This window comes from Amborella trichopoda, chromosome 12 (assembly GCF_054954075.1).
Source record: "Amborella trichopoda isolate Santa Cruz 75 chromosome 12, AtrichopodaSantaCruz75HAP2 v2.0, whole genome shotgun sequence".
Taxonomy (NCBI): domain Eukaryota; kingdom Viridiplantae; phylum Streptophyta; class Magnoliopsida; order Amborellales; family Amborellaceae; genus Amborella; species Amborella trichopoda.
This window is the reverse complement of record NC_142347.1, coordinates 9,647,726-9,667,579: the sequence shown is the minus strand read 5'-3', so window position 1 is coordinate 9,667,579 and position 19,854 is coordinate 9,647,726.

The following is a 19,854-nucleotide window of genomic DNA, read 5'->3' as shown; positions in this document are numbered from 1 at the left end:
GCCATGTAAAGCTTTTGACTTGAACTCCATTTGGATTGCGAATATAATGATTTGTAATATAGTTATAGAAAAGTATGCAAAGAGATCATTTACTTTCGGTACAAAGAGGTTATAATCATTTATGTCAATCGGATTTCAAATTGGGTAGTTGTAAAAGTATTATTATCTAGACTCAAAGTTCAAAAAAACATTATCGAACTTTGTGACACTGCCCCAAGCCGTCCAATTTGATATTGAATGATTAAAATTAATTTTGACCTCCTTCTAATAAAGATAAAGAAAATTTATTTATGTACCACTTTATTTTATATTTTCTACATTTTTGTTCAATTTTATGTGAAATTTATATGGAAGGAGGGTGCGTTTTTTCCTCCCAAGGTTGTCTCTCAGTCCGATATTAGCAATATTGGACTTGTTTATATTTTTTTTTTTTTCTTTTTCTCCAAACCGTAGGGCTCTCAAGTACATGACGAAGGCATATCTAGGGATGTCTGATGTTCCAAATATCAGACAACCCTAAATATTGATCAATTGACCAAACCTGCGTCATGGTAAGTGCGTAAGGTTTCGGTCAGAGGATTAAAATCTCGAACTGCTTATTATCACATTAAGATAGGGAGGACAAGCAGTCGGTGGTTCAACACGTCGGAACGCTTGCTGTGAAATAATATGACTATATTTCGTTTCTTCGAAACAAAAATAGTTTATGAAGATATTTGAAAATCACTCGTTTAAATCTTTTCTTAAATAATGGAGTCTTTCGGGGAAAAAAAAATCGTATTTTAAACTAAATGCTTCCCATTAACATTATCTTTCCCTTGTGGTATAATAGCCATTATTTGCATGCCCGTCGACCAAAGCCACTGCAGCATGTCGACCTCATGAATAGTTTGCATGGACTAGTTTGCTACCCTGATACGTAGCACAACTTTTTTAAAAACATTTTTTTTTTCAAAAAAAATTATTTCTTAAAAAATTTCAAATTGCAAATTTTCTAGTAACTTTAAAGACACAAGAACAATTGAAGAAAATGAAATATTACCACATCATATCATTTTCAAAAATATACAATTTAATTTATCTCCTTTTGAGAAGCATCATTCAAAGGGGCGTCGATGTTGGCTTATTAGTTGACTATTTATGTTGCAATGTTAAGTTCTTCACTATCCATTCAAAGTCAATGAAATGAACCATCTTCCCTGCATATGCCATATACATACACATAGGCCGTTTATTTTTTTATCCAATTTATTTAAGCCGAATCTGAACTAATCTCATCTCTTAACAATTTTCTGGTACTCTATTTCGTTTGACTGTTTTTTTAACTCTTTTTTCCTATAACTCTTTTTTCCTAAGATTAATATACCGATGTTTTGTATTATCGATATATTGTATTCTCAATGTTTTAAAAATGGCGATCTATATCGGGAATCAGTGGGGCCAGTCCGGCTCCCAACATATATCTGGAACTGGCCAGTTCCTGTTGGGAAAAGTGTCTGACCAGCTGTGCCGGATTGCAAGATATCCCTCAGTTCGGCAAAAAAATTGTGTTGGACCATGGACTCTAGTTTACTAGAATGGGTCTGGCAGTAGCATGTGTTGGACTAGTAGGAAAATGTGTCAGACCGGTTGGAAAATGTGCTGAACTAGTGTGAAATGTGACGGATGAGTTGGAAAATGTGCCATATCGGTGGGTTGCCGGTGGAAATGCCTCGGTATGGCAGTCAATTGTGTTGTATCAGATCCCAAGCTTATGGAAATGCCTTGGTCTGACAGGAATTGTGCTGGAACGGATCTCAGAGCCTCTGGAAATGAGTCATTCTGATAGGAATCATTGAACTGGTGCAAGGCTTCTAGAAATAAATCGGTCCATTAGAAAATTGTTTCGGATCGGTGCGAGGCTTTTGGAAATGCCTCGATCAAACAAAAAAAGGGGTGCCAGGCCGCCTTTTGAAAATCCAGAAGCCTCTGTAAGGCAGCATACTTGCCTGATCAACATCTAGAAAACCAGAGGCCTGTCTGGGACACATTATAACAATTCTTTTACATCCATTGGCTATGATCTATTCTTTATTTTGAGATTCAAAATAAAAATTATCCATGACAGTAGGACCCGAACAAGTCTGAATCGTCATCTATCACATAATAGAGGCAAAAGAAAAGTTAAGCATAGCTTCAACTTTGTCTACAATAGTAAGCTACTTCAGATTCACTTCTCCATGATCACATTACAATGACCTCTCTAAATTTAGCCAATAACAATGAAAAAATGCTGATACTGCCGCAACTTTCATGTTCTCAAAAAAAATAACGCAGCATTGAATTCCTACCTAAAACATTGTTTTATACTTGGTTCTCAAAATAAAGTTTTTTCGAATCAATAAGAAAATCGTTGTCTTTCAACAAATAGAACAACCACAATTGCATATTATTTTAGATTGAAGAATTGGCGTATGATTTTACATGAGAGTACAATAGCTCGGAGAGAGAGAGATGCCCAAATCTAATATCAAACTACAACAAAGCACATGTCATTTGCAGTGTGTAATTTTTACATAGCCACAATGCTTCAAGGTACATATCAACATACATAAACATATCAAAATATATGAATGTATAATACCCAAGCAGATGTTCATCAGTGTCTCCGCCTTATAAATTCTAGATCTAACATTTATATCATCAATGTTATGTATATGTAACATGCACAACTTGTACTTTTGATTATAGAATCTTTTATAAATCAACATATGTAGTTACAAAATTTCCCACTAGCTTTGAGAGAAGGCGTGCCACTAGTAGGTGCTCCAATACAAAGTAAACACTAAAAAAAGACCAACAAAGTGAAAAGGGCCCAAAAATGATATGCCTTCAAATATTAACTTAACATGTTGCCTTATTGTGACTAGGTGCACTACACTTACTACAATGGATAGGCCGCACTTCAAACTCTTGTAACTTGATGTGCTTCTTTCTAAGACATACAAGAGGGCATCTTGAGTGAGGTGGAAGCATCTTTACTTCACGTTGATAAGTATGGAAGATCTGTGTACTTCATTCATCTCAAGAGGGTGATATATCTATGAATATAGTATCATAATCCCTTGATATTTGGGGATTGTACAACAAGTATTACCAAATACGATTTATCCATATCTTTACAACAAGAAAACCATGGCAGATATGATGTATACAAATCTATACAATAAGGAAACTTCTAAAAAGAACAGTCATGAGCTGAAAAACCAGAAAACCAGCTAACACTCCCCCCTCAAGTTTGAGTGTGAATGTCGAAAACAACCAACATGTTAATTAGGGAGAGAAATTTTGCTATGCCCAAAGCTCTGGTGAAAATATAAGCAAGATGATGGTTGGTTCAAACATAGGATGTTCACATGATGCCAAATTGAATCTTGTCTTTGATGAAATGACTATGTATTTCGATTTGTTTTATGCGCTCATGGAATATGGGATTCGCGACTACGTAAAGAGCAGCTTAATTATCACAAAATAAGATGGCTAGTCTTGGATGATGGACACCTAAGTCACGAAAAAGGAAACAGAGCCATGTAATTTCACAACTTGCAGATGCCATGGCACGATACTCTACCTCAGCAAAAGAACAAGAGATTGTGTGTTGTTTTTCATCTTCCAGGATAATAGAGAGTTGCCTAACATGGAAAGATATCCAGTGGTGGAGCAATGTGTATCTTGATAGCTTGCTCAGTCAGAGTCGTAGAAGACTCGTGGTTGGAAGGCTCTAGCAGAGGATATGAGTAAACGTTGACCTGAAGAGACTTGCAAATAGCGAACTAGGCGCAGAGCTGCGGTAAGATGTGGTTTGGGAGGTTGGCTCATATACTAGTTAAGGATGTGAATAGGATAGACAATGTCTGCCCTGGTGATGGTCAAGTATATGAGCCGACCAATGAGTCTCTAATAGATAGTAGGATCAAATAGAGGGGCACCATCAGTGGCATTGAGTTTGTGGTGTTGTTTCACGGGTAGATGAACAGGGTGTGCCCTAAAAGTCCTAATTCCTCAATAATCTCCAAGGTGTATTTGCGTTGGGAGATGTAGTTGCTCTTCTTGGAGCAGGCAACCTCAATTCTAAGGAAATACTAAAAGAGCTCGAGATCTTTTAAGTTGAAATGTCGACGAAAGAATTTCTTGAGGGACGTGATGGCACGTTGTTGCTGGTAACAATGATGTCATCCTGATACACGAGAACGATGGTAAACTCATAATGTTTTCGATGTGTGGAGAGGGAATGGTCGGCTTTAGAGTGGAAAAAACCAGTATCGATGAGGCCAGAAGAGAATTTCGCAAACCACTGTCGAGAAGCATGTTTAGGACCATAAAGAGATTTGTGTAAGCGATAGACTCGTTTCTCAACCTATCGACAAAATTCTGGTGGAAGAGCCATATACACTTCTTCGTTCAAGTCCTTACGTAGGAAACCATTTTGGACATCAAGTTGATGTATGGGCCAATTTCGAACAGAAGAAATGGCAAGCAAGCATCATACTGTCACTAGCTTGGCAACTGGGGAGAAGGTCTCATGGTAATCCAAGCCATCTCGTTGGGTGTAACCCTTGGCAATGAGACGTGCTTTATATCGCTCAACAATGTCATCTGACTGATATTTAACTTTGTAGACCCATTTGCAACCAATGGGATTTTTGTTAGGAGGCAAGGTGGTGATTGTCTAAGTTTTATTTTTCTCAAGGGCTTGGAATTCATTTTGCATTGCTTCCTGCTATTTCGGGTCTTGCACAGCTTGGAAAAAGAAGTGGGTTCTGGAATCGACGAGACAGCTAAAACAAAATTGTAGTAGGACAAAGATAAATGCTCATCAGAGACAAATTGAGAGAGTGGATATCGAGTACCTTTTGTGGGTCAAGTTGTAGAACTCGTCGTTGGAGAAGTAGGCAACATGGCATGAGAACAATAGAAATCCTGAAGGTAAGATGGTGGACGATGAGAGTGTTGTGATTTGCGAACATTTGTGGAAGGTAGTAGAGAAGGGGTGTTATGAAGTGTTTGTTCTTGAATGACTTGGGATGGAGCAGAAAGGTTATCAATTGTTCCCAAAGAATCATTAGAAATGGTTAGTAGTGGTTCCTGAACTGGTTGTGGGGATTCCAGAGGTCGAGGTGGAGATGGCAGAGATGATGAAGTAGTAGGGTGTAGGTTATTTGAAGGATGGGGGTAATCAAAGGCTGGTGGTAGATCAAGTATAGGTACAGGTAGAAAGGACATGGATTGTGTGGAGAGCTGATTGACAGGAGTAAAAACAAAAATGTTCTCCTAAAAAACATCACGGCTAGTAAAAAGTTTCAAAAACACGATATCATTTTTTGCCATGAGGATATCCAACAAACACACATTTTTGGGTCCGTGCATTAAATTTATCTCGATTTAAAGCTAGAGTGGTGGCGTCGCAGAGACATCCAAAAACCCGCAAATGATTATAGGTTCAAGGTTTATGGAAAAGAGCCTCATAAGGGGACTTGTTTGATAATAAGGATGTGAGAATGTGATTTATTAAATATGTGGTTTTAAGAATGCATTCACCCCAAAAACTAAGGCGTAGGTGTCCTTGGAAACGCAAGGCTCATGTCATTTCAAGGATGTGACGGTGTTTACACTCAGCAACGCTATTTTGTTGCGGAGTCACAAGACAACTGTGTTGCTGAAAGGCCCCGTGTTCTTAAAAAAATTGGCATTTGTTAGTTGAAAAAAATTCAAAGCCATTATCTGTTCGAATTTGTTTAATTTTGCAATTGAATTGGGTATAGACAAGAGCAAAAAAATATTTTAATAAAGATTGTGTTTCATATTTTGTCTGCATAAGCAATGTCCAAGTACATCGTGAAAATCATCCACAATTGTCAAAAAATAACAAGCTCCACAGTGAGAAGTTGTGGAGTAGCCACCCCAAATATTACAATGTATAAGATCAAAAGGCGCATGTGAGGAGATAGAACTAGAAGTAAAAGGTAAAACGAGTTTGCTTGGCTCAAGGACAAATGTCACAGTGCGAAGAATTAAAACTAGAAATACTATTAACATTCTTGGCTAATAATTTTAAACGCGCAGAAGAAACATGGCTCAAGCGCCATTGCCAGAGCTCAAAAATTTGTAAGTTGGATGAGAGGGCCATGGAGGAATCATTAGGTGCGTGGAAGTAATAAAGGCCGCCATGTTTCTTAACTACTCCAATCGTCGTCGTCTGGGACTGGTCATGAAAAATACAAGAATCACGAGAGAATATCACTGAACAGGCATAAGAGGTAGCGAGTTTACTGATGGATAATAAATTAATATAAGGAGTTAAGTAAAGAGATCCAATATAAGTAACTGCAGTATGTGAGCCACTTGGGAGTTTAACAGGTGCAGTAATAGAAGTTGGTTTGTATCTGTGAAAAAGTGAGGGATCAAATATCATGTAATCTGAAGCTCATGTGTCAACTATCCAAGTGTTATGAGAAATTGGAATTGGAGTTGAAAAGGAGTTACTTATGCACTACCTTCATCGAGCATGGACATCAATCGGTGATATTGGTCTGGGGTAAAAGTTTGATCAGAGGCTGCCACCTGGTTGGAAGTGAAAGATGGTTTTTCAATTACAACGGCTTTGGGTGGTGCTTTGCCGTGTTGGTAGAGCTGGTGCCTTGGTGGAAAACCATGGAGTATGTAGCACTTCTCTATGGTGTGACCCAATCAGCCACAATTATCACATTTGGGTCTGGATCGACGAGGCCCATTTTGCTTGTTGAAGGTGTTATTGGGGTGATCAGTTGCTCGGCCATTTACTACAACAGTAGTGGAAGTTGTAAAAGCAGCAGAGTCACCCCCATTAGATGGTGTAACAACAACTTGTCGTTGCTTTTCATCTTGAAGGACCATGGAATAGGTTCAGCTCACATTAGGGAGATGATCCATAAGAAGGTTCTATCGTCTAATGTGGTTGTATGATTCATGAAGCCCCATCAAGAATTGGGTCAAACTTTCTTGTTGTTGTTAGATGAACCACAAGAACAAGGAGGTACAGCAAGGTGTGATGCAAGTTCATCCCAGAGTGATTTAAGTTTGGTGTAGTATGCAGAAACAGTGGTGGATTCCTACAAATGAAAGGCAATGTTTTTGCAAAGCGGGAAGATTTGAGTATCATTGCTTTGAGCAAATCGATCTTTCAAATCATCCCAGATTCCTTGGGTGGTGGTCTCATACGTGACACTCTCATAAATGTCTTTGGAAACAAAATTTTGAAGCCAGTATTTAACCATATCATTATATCTCTTCCATAGTGAATAAATGGGAGAGAAAGAGGGAGGAGTGATCATAGTTCCATCAATGAAACAAAACTTGTTTTTTGCACTCAAGGCCGTGAGGATGGCTCTGCTCCATGTTTTTCTTCGGTTAAGACATGGGAAACTAAAATGTTTATGGGGTTATTTGAATGGTGTAAGTAAAAAGGACTATTGAAATCAACAACAAGAAGTACCATGTTATTATTGGTGTTATCTGATGAAATATTTGAATCGATGGAGTTGTGTGCTTCAATGGTCATGGCAGATGAATTTGCACGAGGCTGCGGCGATCAAGTTTGAGGAGAATGCATCAATGGTTGGCAGCAGTGTGGAGGCAAAGGGTTACTATCAATAGAGGCATGTTGCAACTAAGAAGGCAGCAAGACACGTGAAGAAAACGAGAGCATTAGCCGTGGGGCTATGGGATCTCCCTTAATGGCATTGTACTGCAATAATTGATAGAATCAAAGAGCCAGGAAACACTTGTAAATGGAGGGCTGCTACAAGGAAGACGACAACAAGACTCATGAAGTGGAGGAGCAGTAGTAGCGTGTGGATCTTAGGCACGCTCTGATACCATGACAAGTTTGGAAGATCTGTGTATTTCATTCATCCCAAGAGGGTGATATATACATGAACATAGTATCATAATCCCTTAATATTTAGAGATTGTACAGCAAGTATTACCATATATGATTTATCCATATCTTTACAACAAGAAAACCATGGCAGATATGATGTATACAAATCTAGACAATAAGGAAACTTCTAAAAAGAACAGTCATAAGTTGCAAAACCAAAAAACTAGCTAAGGCACCAGGAGGAAGTTGTCCTCACACCCACTGCCCCGAAAGATCTATAAAGGTAACTGGTATGATAGCTTCATAATATATTTCATGATATTTTGCAACTATGAAATAATCTTTACAAAAGTCAACTGGATCCCTATCGAGTGCTTGAAGAGCTTTATAAGCATGCTTCAAAGGCAAACCCATTATTTGCCAACCTTGGCATTCACATTCCCCTGCAATAATATTTACCATGTAATTCATGTGATCATCACCCCTTGCTTCAAATACCACTGCATTTGCCATGGTGACCCTGACAAAAAGTGAGTTCTTTATAATCGATCTCAATTTGTCCTGAGTCGCTAGGGTAAGCATTGTAGTCCAAGTTTCAATGCCAGGTTACGAGTGACCATTAATTTCATGATTTGCCTCCTACTTAAGTCAATAAATTGGAGAATTGGCATATCTTGAGCTTTCATAATCTATTTATCAAATAAAGTAGCCACATTCCTTGTCACTTGGCCATACCGCTTACCCAAAACAGTGATGTAGCCCAATAGTCTAATAATGCATCCATGAACAAGTTAGAGGTATCTTCATAATATGATCTAATGTCACTCATTTTATTTATAAAATCTTCCTACCTATATGCCAGTGTGCCTTCTCGAAAAGCATTGAGAATCGCCTTCTTTACATCATTATGTGCAAGTTTTACATCCCTTTTAAAATTCTTGGCAAAATGACGCTCACAAAAGGCGTACTGGGCTTTATCAAAACCTGATAGACAATATCAACTAGACCACGGCATCTATTTGACACAAAAGTAACCAAACGATCTGTTCCAATAGCAACCTTTTGAGATTCTCAAAATGATAACCAATTCAACATATACAGTAGCAAATGCAATAGGAAACATTTTTCATTTCCCATCAAGTGAGTTCGCAGCAAGTAAAGCCTAACTAGCGCGCCTTCAATGATGTCCTGACGATAAAGAAAAGTGGATGATATTCATTTTTTGAACCCATGTATTGAGACATAAAAGCTTAAGAACAGACAATGAATCTACCATCTAGGAAATACTTGTCCTAATGCATTCGTCTCCAACACATGCTTTATGTATGTAAGTAACTAGTTTTATGCCTTTCTTGCGAACATATTTTTGTGATGGATGCTTCTTTCCCTTGCCAAACATTATGATAGAATAGCTCTAACCCATAGTCTCAAGCTAGATAATTTATGATTTTTTTAGGCTTGTAATGCACAGTGTCACTTAATTTATGCCTAATTAGAGAAGCAATAAATTTTGTGACGCTCTTTTCTGTACATTATTCTTTGTTGCAATATTATGGGAGTGCTCTTTTTTTCATGAATTGATTCTTATGATATTTATTATGCCAACCTTGGAAGCATATATCTCTCATTTGCATAGCCATCTCCCTTGTATTCCATGCTTACACGATAGCCCTCATTTTTAATGAGACAGTATAGAAAATGGTGTGCTATGACAAACTTATGAAGAGTTTCTTAAAAGGCATCAACTATTTGAAACTCCTGCCGTATCCTAGTTAGTACATCCTCATGAACTAAGTAGCCTTGGTGTATTACTTTCTTTGGTGCCAAAGTCCAAGACATTAGAGGATTGCGGGAGTCTGGCCTCTTCAATTAACCTACTATATTTATAAATGTGCAAGTGAGAAATTGAATGTAACTAAAGCATATATATGTTATTCAAGAAAGTGAATAAAACAAATGCATATTTGTACCTCATGCTAGGATTATGTGAAGTACCTCCACCCCTACATTCGCTTCCACCACATACATAAACTATTAAATCATTGTCTCCTTCATATGAATTCAGCATCCTCTCAATATCATCGTCAATGAATAGGTTCACAATAAATCTCATATTCCCTATGAGAAAATACCTGAATGATATCTTGTGCGCATCAATTGAGAAACACTCTGTTATGTACCTTCACATCTTATCTAACCTTGTTCTACTGTTAGCAACAAAGGTACAAGCATCACCATTAATATAAGCTAAAATACATGTGATACTTGATTGGAGTTCTCCACCTTAAATACAATAAATCCATCGGTTATCACCCATTCTCTTGCGTCCTAAACAAAATTCATATTAACTTTCACTCCACATAATGCATGTATAACATCTTAGCACGGACCTTGAATTTTCCCAAGCTTGGTGGGCTCAAGCTAAATTTCTATCAATAGAAGCCAAGCTTGAAAGTGCCAAGGCTTGATGGGCTTGGCTTGTGCTTAAGTCAAACTCAAGCTCGAACTCTACCACTTTTTTATCAAATTTATAAGAAAAATTTAAAAATGGGAATTAAGCAAACATTTTTCACATTCTTTGATTAAGAAAGTATGACTAATTTCATGAACTCTGTTATATTCTCCGATTCAACAAATATGATTAATTTATTAGAGCTTTTACTCCTTTTCCACAACTACCTATTAAATCAAGAGGGAGCTTTCTATGTGACCCCATCCAAATATGTATTATATGTAACCCCTGTTCTCCGCCATCAGATCTGAGTAAATGGCTGATATGAACTGAGTCACAATGTCACAAGCTAGCTCTTAACCGTCAGATCTCGATCAAATAGCACGTAGTTTTTTATTTTTTATTTTTATTTTACAAATAATTTTAAAGCAAAATTTGGGCCATATATAGATCTAACAGAGGCACACATGATAAAAATAATAAAAAAAAATATTATCAGTCATAACAATTACCATAATATCTCTGAAAATTATAAGGGCATTTTGGTCATTTATTTTTTAAAAAAATTGTATTTTATTTTTCAGGTTAGCCCTACTTTATTATGGAACGACCAAAATTTCATCAAAATGTGTTTCGTAAAAAAATTTGAAAAATAAAGAAGTGTTTGGCGTGAAATTGTGGTATGAACAACTTAGATGTTCAATTCAGATCAAAAGGCTAAAAAGTGGGGTCACATATATGTTGTTGGGGTTAATGATGCAGCCATGCCCCAACTGATGGTTTGTGGTTGAGTCAAGAATAGTCGTAGAACCCAAGATGGAAATAAAAGGGTAATGATGTAATAAGGGGGATTATTAAGGTTGTTTTAATTTTTATTTCTTTTGATAAGAATAGGGGATGCACAGGGACAATTAGGAGGGCATGAGTTTATGTTGTGTTTATCTTGTATCGATTGGGTTAGTTAGTTTGGGATGTAAATAGGATAAGGTTAAAATTATAGGAGTTTTATCTTTATCATAATAGGGAGTCTTTTGGAAAAACGTGAGAGAGAAACTAGATGGCTTTGGATAAATCGCGAGGGAGAAAATAGGTACGTGATGTTAAGAGATGGGGATAGGTTAAGAGAAAGAAAATAGGAAAGTGTTTATCTGTTTTTTTAGTCTATTTAAGAGAGATTTCCTCAATTGAATAAAAATTGGTCTCGTAAAAGAGATCATTTTGGGGGTGAATTCCCTTGCAGACTTTTGAGAGAGGGTATTTTTTCTCAACTTTCTTTCTTCTTATTGTCAATTTTCTGGTTTTATTCTCTCCCTGTATTAATTGGTATCAGAGCAGGTTACGATGGCTTCAATGGAAGCATCTCTCGAAAGATTAGAGGTGTGGTTGTTGACTCATAAAGCTCAAGCCCTAGTAGAGAAAGTAGAAAACGCATGCCTTGAGCTGATAGAGTAGAAGAGCTCACGCAGATGGTCTCTCAGCTTCAGTGTAAAAGGAATTTGGAGAGTAGCATTGGAGATCAAGGCAATAAAACTAAAGGAGGTGAGGTACCAATTCTTACTCGTTGTTTAATCTATTTTTCCATTTGTACTAATTATAAAGATAAAACGTGGTGTGATGTAGCACCTATAGATGCATGTCACATATTACTTGGTAGACTATAGCTTTATGATAATAATATGCTGCATAAAATTCGACCAAACACTTATTCTTTTGTTAAGGATGGTATTAATATCATACTCCACCCTATGAAGCAACTTCCTACACCCAAATCCACTAAAGATGAGAATTCAAAGTTGCTTAATGTGCAAAAATTAAAAGGGGATAGCAAGGATATGGATATGATATATATGTTGGTTGCAAAAGAAATTTTGCGCCTACTGCAATTCCTAGGTCTCTTGAACCTCTACTTGAGATATATAAAGATTTGATGCCTGACGAATTACCTAATGGTCTTCCTCCAATGAGAAATATTCAACATCACATTGATTTGGTGTCTGGTTCTAGCTTACTGAATTTGACCCATTATCGAATGAGCCCAATGGAACATGAAGAGTTGCACAGACAAGTTGTTGATTTGCTTAACAAAGGATTGATTCAATAAAGCATGCCACCATGTGCCGTCCCTGCATTATTGACTCTAAAAAAAGATGGGTCATGGAGGATGTATGTGGACAGTCAGGCAATCAACAAAATCACAATCAAGTGCCGAATTCTCATACCCAGGCTCAATGATATGTTAGATATGCTTAATAGAGCCAAGGTTTTATCAAAGATTGATTTAAGGAGTGGATATTATCAAATTCGGATTCGTCTTAAGGATGAATAGAATGCCACATTTAAAACTCGACATGGACTATATGAGTGGCTTGTGATGTCATTCGGGCTTTCTAATGCACCAAGCACATTCATGCACCTCATGACCGAGGTACTTTGTCCTTTTATTGGTAAATTTGTTGTGGTTTATTTTGATGATATCTTGGTTTTTAGTGCTAACTCACAAGAACATCTTAACCACTTCGAACAAATTTTTGACATGCTCAGGAAGGTATCACTTATTGTGAATTTGAACAAATGCTCATTTATGACGAACAATGTCGTCTTTCTGGTGTATGTTGTTTCATCTGAGAGAATTAAAGTGGATCAAAAAAAGGTAAATGCCATAGCTGATTGGTCAATTCCAAAGTCACTCACTGAGGTGCATTCTTTTTATGGCCTAGCGACCTTTTATCGTCGATTTATCAGAAATTTCAGCACTTTAATAGCATCAGTGACTGATTGTATGAGGGCTGGAAAGTTTTCATAGAGTCCCGCTGCTAAAAAGAACTTCACTCTAATTAAACAAAAGATGATGTAAGCACAAATACTTACCTTACCAGATTTTTCTAAAAGTGTTTGAGGTTGAAACTGATGCGAGCATTTTAAGTCAAGAGGGGGGACCAATGGCCTTCTTTAGTGGGAAATTGAATGAGGCACGTAAGAAGTATTCGGTCTATGATCTCGAGTTTTATGCAGTGGTGCAAGCCATGTGCTACATCTGATTCATAAGGAGATTGTTCTATACTCAAATCATGAAGCACTCCGGTATTTGAGTTCCTAGAAAAAGTTGAATGTGCAATATGATAAGTGGATGGCCTTCCTTGAAGAATACACATTTCTATTAAAGTACAAGGTTGAAACCCAAAATAAGGCAGCTGATGCTTTAAGTAGAAGGGTAGTGTTACTTAGAACTTTGTCCATGGAAGTGTTAGGGTAAGAAGTGATAAAAGATCAATATAAAGTTGATCCAATTTTCAGTAAGGTCCTTGAAAGGTGTGTTGATAGGCGAGACCCTATGGGTGAGTATCTCATGCAAGATGGTTGTTTATTTAAAGGTGTGCAGTTATGTATACCTGATTGCTCCCTAAGGGAGAAAATAATCATGGAGCGTCATGGTGGAGGATTAGGTGGACACTTTGGGAAAGACAAAATTATGGCTATGGTTAGAGAAAAACATTTTTGGCCACGTATGAGGAGAGATGTTGATCGATTTATGGCCCGATGTCGAACTTGCCAAGTATCTAAAGGTCACACACAAAATACAGGTCTTTATACCCCTCTTCCTGTTCCATGTGCCTCATGGGTTGATATTTCTATGAACTTTGTACTTAAACTTCCACATACCACACGAGGTATGGACTCTATTTTTTTTTTTTTTGATCGATTTTCTAAAATGGCAAATTTTTTTCCTTGTAAGAGAACTATGGATGCTACACATATTGCCAATCTCTTTTTTAAAAATATTGTAAGGCTACATGATGTTCCTAAGTCTACTACATCTGATCAGTACACAAAATTCTTAAGTCATTTTTGGCGCAATTGTGGAAGTGCATGGGAACTAAGCTTCAATTTTCAAGCGCTTATCATCCTCAAACAAATGGGCAGACCGAAGTAGTGAATAGGAGCCTTGGTAACCTCTTGAGGAGTATTGTTGGTGATAACACATCTCAGTGGGACCTCGCTTTGCCCCAGGCTGAGTTTGCTTATAACAGTTCAGTAAATCGATCTACAGGAAAATCACCATTTGTGATTTTTAATGGGCGGATGCCTAATCATGTACTGGACCTAGTGTCATTACCTATGTCAGGCAAGATCAGTGATAATGTCAATGCTTTTGCTGAGCATATTGGAGATTTGCAAGCTCAAATCAAGAAGAACATTGAAGAAAGCAATGCAAAGTATCGAAAAGCTTCAAATGAGCATAGAAGAGAAAACGTTTTCAATGAGGGGGACTTAGTAATGGCGTATTTGCGAAAGGAAATGTTTGCTTTGGGAACTTATAATAAACTCAAGTCCAAGAAGGTGGGCCCTTGCCGCATTTTGAAGCAATATGGGAACAATGCATATAAGGTAGAATTACCAAAGGCATTGGATATTTCCCCGATATTTAATGTTGTTGACTTATTTGAGTTTCATGGAGACCCTCTAGAAATCGAAGAAAAAGTGGTTGATATGATGAAGCAATTATCAAGAAAGAAAGAGGACGAAATTGAACAAGTTTTGAAGACTAAAATCTTTCAAACTCGAAAGAATTCCTATCATCAATTTCTAGTCAAATAGAAGGGCAGACCATACTCTGATAGCACGTGGATTTTTTAGCAAGAGTTCAAAAGAGTGGTTTCAAACTTATACCGCATCTACACTGAAACCAACTCACCGGAGTCAAGTTCTTTTCAACTGAGGGGGAATGATGCAGCCTTGCCTCAGCCGATGGTTCGTGGCTAGGCCAAGAAGAGTCATAGAACCCAAGATAGAAATAAAGGGGTAATGATGTAATAAGGGGGGATTATTGTGGTTGTTTTAATTTTTATTCTTTTGATAAAAATAAGGAGTGCACAGGGATAATTAGGAAGACATGAGTTTACATTATGTTTATCTTATATCGATTGGGTTAGTTAGTTTGGGATGTAAATAGGATAAGGTTAAAATTATGGGAGTTTTATCTTTATCATAATAAGGAGTCTTTTGGATAAAAAGTGAGAGGAAAAATAGGTGGCTTTAGATAAATTTTAAGGGGGAAAATAGGTACGTGAGGTTAAGAGATGGGGGTAGGTTAAGAGAGAGAAAATAGGAAAGTGTTTATTGGTTTTTTTAGTCTATTTAAGGGAGATTTCCCTTCATTGTAAAGCATTCTATGAATTGAATAAAAATTGGTCTCGTGAAAGAGATTGTTTTGGGGGTGGATTCTCTTGCAGACCTTTGAGAGAGGGTATTTTCTCTCAACCTTCTTTCTTTTAATTGTTAATTTTCTAGTTTTATTCTCTCCTTACATCAATAGAAACATTCCCCTTAAATCAAGCTACAATCAAATCTGATAAAGTGATTTTACACCACATATTTATACAAAGAAATGAAATAAGGTTAGATAGAAAGAGGTTATGAATCTTGCTACACATTTATACAAAGAAATTGAGATTCTTGAGAGGGAAATGCCTAGAAACAGCAAAATGTCTGAGTTGCTTCAGCTGTTGCAAAATGTTAAACTGCGTAGAATTTGAGCATGGCGAGTTCCAATTAAAGTCAAGGTATTTCTTTGGGTGTTGTCTCAAGGAAAATGTTTGACTGTTGACAAGCTTATTAAGAGAGGTGGGATCATTACAAATGTATGCATTTTGTGTAAACAAAGTGATGAGAATGGTGATCACCTCTTCTTACATTGTCCGTTCACTTATGATATATAGTGTTGCTTTTTTATAAGCTCTGTGTTGTTGGCCCTCTACCTTGGCTTCATACTAACATTGTAGATCAGATGTCTTTTAACGGACTTCTTAAGGTGGGTTTGTTGATTTCTCAGATATGAAGGGCTGCGGTGCTGTGGGATATTTGGTTGGAGAGAAATATACGAGTTTTTGAGGGCTCGGTTTTGGTGGGTGATTGGGCCAAGAAGATAATACAGCATATATTATGGAGTTGGTTCTCGGTTACCAATTAAGGATTTGGCGTGTGTAAGGTGGATATGGAGATTAATGTTAGAGGCTTGATGTCACAAACGGTGGTTAAGGTGTGACATAAAGGGCGGTGTATTGTGCCTAGTTTGGGTGGCCTTAAAGTAAACTGATTTGTAGATTTTATAGGCCATGAAAGAAATAAGTTCAAATTAACTCATATAGAGTTAACCGAACTCCAAATTTTGCATGAAAACAACACCCAAACAAAAGCATAAGAGAACAAAAAAAAACGTAACAACAACAAACACCAAACATAAAACAAAAATAAATATTTAGGAATAGGAAGAAATAGAGGCCAAAATACATCTCAACTGTTTGGATAGCTCAAGGATGTATAATATTCGCATGGAATTTTTTTTTACCTTTTTTGTTAAACATTTTTTATTGTATAATTCATTATAATGTCATTTTTTTTTTCATCAAATTTGAGATATTTTCTCTCTAAAAATTTTGAGATAATTTCTCTCTAAAAATTTTCAAATAGTTTCTCTCTCTAAAATTTGATATAGTTTGTCTCTCTAACATTTAAAGATACTTTTCTCTTTAAAACTTAAAATATGATATAGTTCTCTCTCTAAACATTTTGAGATAGTTTTTCTCTTTAAAAAATTTTACATAGTTTCTCTCTCTAAAATTTGATATAGTTTCTCTCTCTAAAATTTGATATAGTTTCTCTCTCTCTCAAATTTTAAGATACTTTCTCTCTATAAAACTTTAAACTTGATATAGTTTCTCTCTCTAAAATTTAGAGACAATTTCTCTTTAAAAAGTTTCCAATACAGTCTCTTTCTTAAACTTAAAATTTGATATAGTTTCCTTTTCTAAAATTTTAATACACTTTCTCTCTCTAGAACTTAAAATTTGAGATAGTTTGTCTCTCTAATTCATAGGGGTGCTTTTATGGAATTAATTGCATTTTATAAAGTGGATGTCTCTGTAGTGGGGAAATCTGGAACGAATCAATTTGGAATGGTAAAGACAATGGTACATATTTTTTAATTTTTGCTTGAAATGAGGAAAAGAATTACATGCATAAATATTTTTAAATCCCAAACTTTCGATCCAAACGTCAAAAATGTGTCATCTCAAACATTTATGAAAATATATTTCCAAGTATCCAAATATCCCAATAGTGCTTGAGATCGCAGCTACTAAAGCTTCCGTTTTCTTTTTTTTTAATGATACAAGTTTTCTCTTCTAACAGGCTATATCTCTCTTTTAAAAGTGGCAATGGTACAGGCTTGGGCCAGGCCAGCCTTGGCCCTACTGCGGCCTATGTCCCCATATGGCTAGCCCAAGCACGGTTGCAGCCTAGTTAGGGCTGGGCAACAACAAAAAAAGAAAAAAAAACAAAAAAGAGCCCAGGTCTGGCTGGGCTGTCCAGCCCATTGCCAGTCCTACTCTCTTTATTGGCTTTGCAGATACTTTCTAACTCCAAAAAGTCGTCTCTCGTTATAGGGGTCATTTGAATCCATAGAAAAAGTTTACCTCAAGAAATCAATTTCCTTTGAAATATATTTTGAGAAAAGTATTTCTTATAAAAATAGATTACGCCTGTTTGGATGGTATGTGGATGCATAAGATTTTCTTTCTTTTTTTTTTACATTTTTCACTAAATGTTTTTATTGTATTATTTATTATGATGTTATTTTTTATTAAATTTGAGATAGTTTCTCTCTCTCTAAAAATTTCGAGAGAATTTCTATCTAAAAATTTTCAAGCAGTTTCTCTCTCTAAAATTTGAATAATTTCTCTCTCTAAAATTTGTTATAGTTTCTCTCTCTAAAATTTTAAGATATTTTCTCTCCTTAAATTTAAAATTTGAGATAGTTTCTCGTTCTAAAAACTTTGAGATAGTTTCTCTCTATTTTAGGTTGTTTTCTCTCTAAAACTTTAAGATACTTTCTCTTTATAAAACTTAAAATTTGATATAATTTCTCTCTCTAAAATTTAGATACAGTTTCTCTCTCTAAAAATTTTCAAATACTTCACTATTTAAAACTTAAAAATTGATAAAGTTTCTTTTTAAAAAAATTTAGATACTTGCAATCTCTAAAACTTAAAATTTGAGATAACTTATCTCTCTAAAATTTTAAGATTCTTTCTCAAAAACTTAATATTTGAGATAGTTTCTCCCTTTAAAAATTTTGAGATATTTTCTCTCTTTAAAAAATTTTCAGTACTTTTCTCTCTAAAACTTAAAATTTAAGATAATTTCTCTCTCTAAATATTTTGAGATAGTTTCCCTCTAAAAACTTTAAGGTAGTTTCTCTCTCTAAGACTTGAAATTTAAGGTAGTTTCTCTCTTTAAAAATTTTACAATAATTTCTCTCTAAATATTTTCAAGTACTTTCTTTTTCTAAAATTTAAAATTTGAGATAGTTCTTCTCTCTAAACTTTTTGAGATAATTTCCCTCTCTAAAATTTAAAATTTAAGATGGTTCCTCTTTAAAAATTTTGAAAATTTTGGGTCCCATTCTCTCTCTAAAAATTGATAAAAATTTTCAAATACTTCTCATTATAAACTTTAAATTTGAGATAGTTTCTCTTTATATAATTTTTCAGATACTTTTTCTTTATTAAACTTAAACTTTTGATATAATTTATCTATCTAAACATTTTGGAAAATTTTGAAATAGTTTCTCTCTCTAAAAATTTTCAAGTACTTTCTCTCACTAAAACTTAAAATTTAAGATAGTTTCTCTCTCTAAGATAGTTTCTCTCTCTAAAATTTTGGAGATAGCTTCTCGCTCTATAATTTTTTAAATACTTCTCTCTCTCAAATTTGATATAATTTATTTCTTTAAAATTTTATGATATTTTCTTTCTTTAAAACTTGTAATTTGAAATAGTTTCTCTCTATAAAAACTTTGAGATAATTGCTCTATCTAAAAAAACTCTATAGTTTCTCTCTAAAATTAGAAATAGTTACTCTCTAAAATTTTAAAATATTTTCTCTCTAAAACATAAAATTTGAGATAGTTTCTCTCTCTAATATGTGGGAGTGTTTTTTGTGGAATTAATTATATTTTATAAAGTGGATGTCTCCATAACGGCAAAATATAGCTGGAAATTAATTTCGGAAGTAAAGACAATGATACAGATTTCGTTTTCATTTTTTTTTGCTTGAAATGAAGAAAATAATTACTGGCCAAAGTACTTTTCAGTCCCAAATGTTCGATCCAAACACCAAATGTGTCATCTCCACTAAAAAATATTTCTGAAAATGTATTTCCAGGTATCCAAACGGCCCCGTGGTGTTTTGAGATCCCCGTAACTCTAGCTCACATAGAAAGGATCATTAATAAAGGAAGAATTTAAAAGGAGTTTAGGGCATAAGCAAAGCATGATAAATGGAGAAAGTAACAAATTAAATGGTTGCAGTAAATTCAATTCCATAAATTTACAGAGCAATATTTTTAGTAGTAAATTAGATAGTATTCTAAGACAAAAGCGGATAATGGATCGGTGCTTTGGAAGAAGTCCTAGAGCTGAAGGGTGGAAGTCCTTCACTCTCGTCA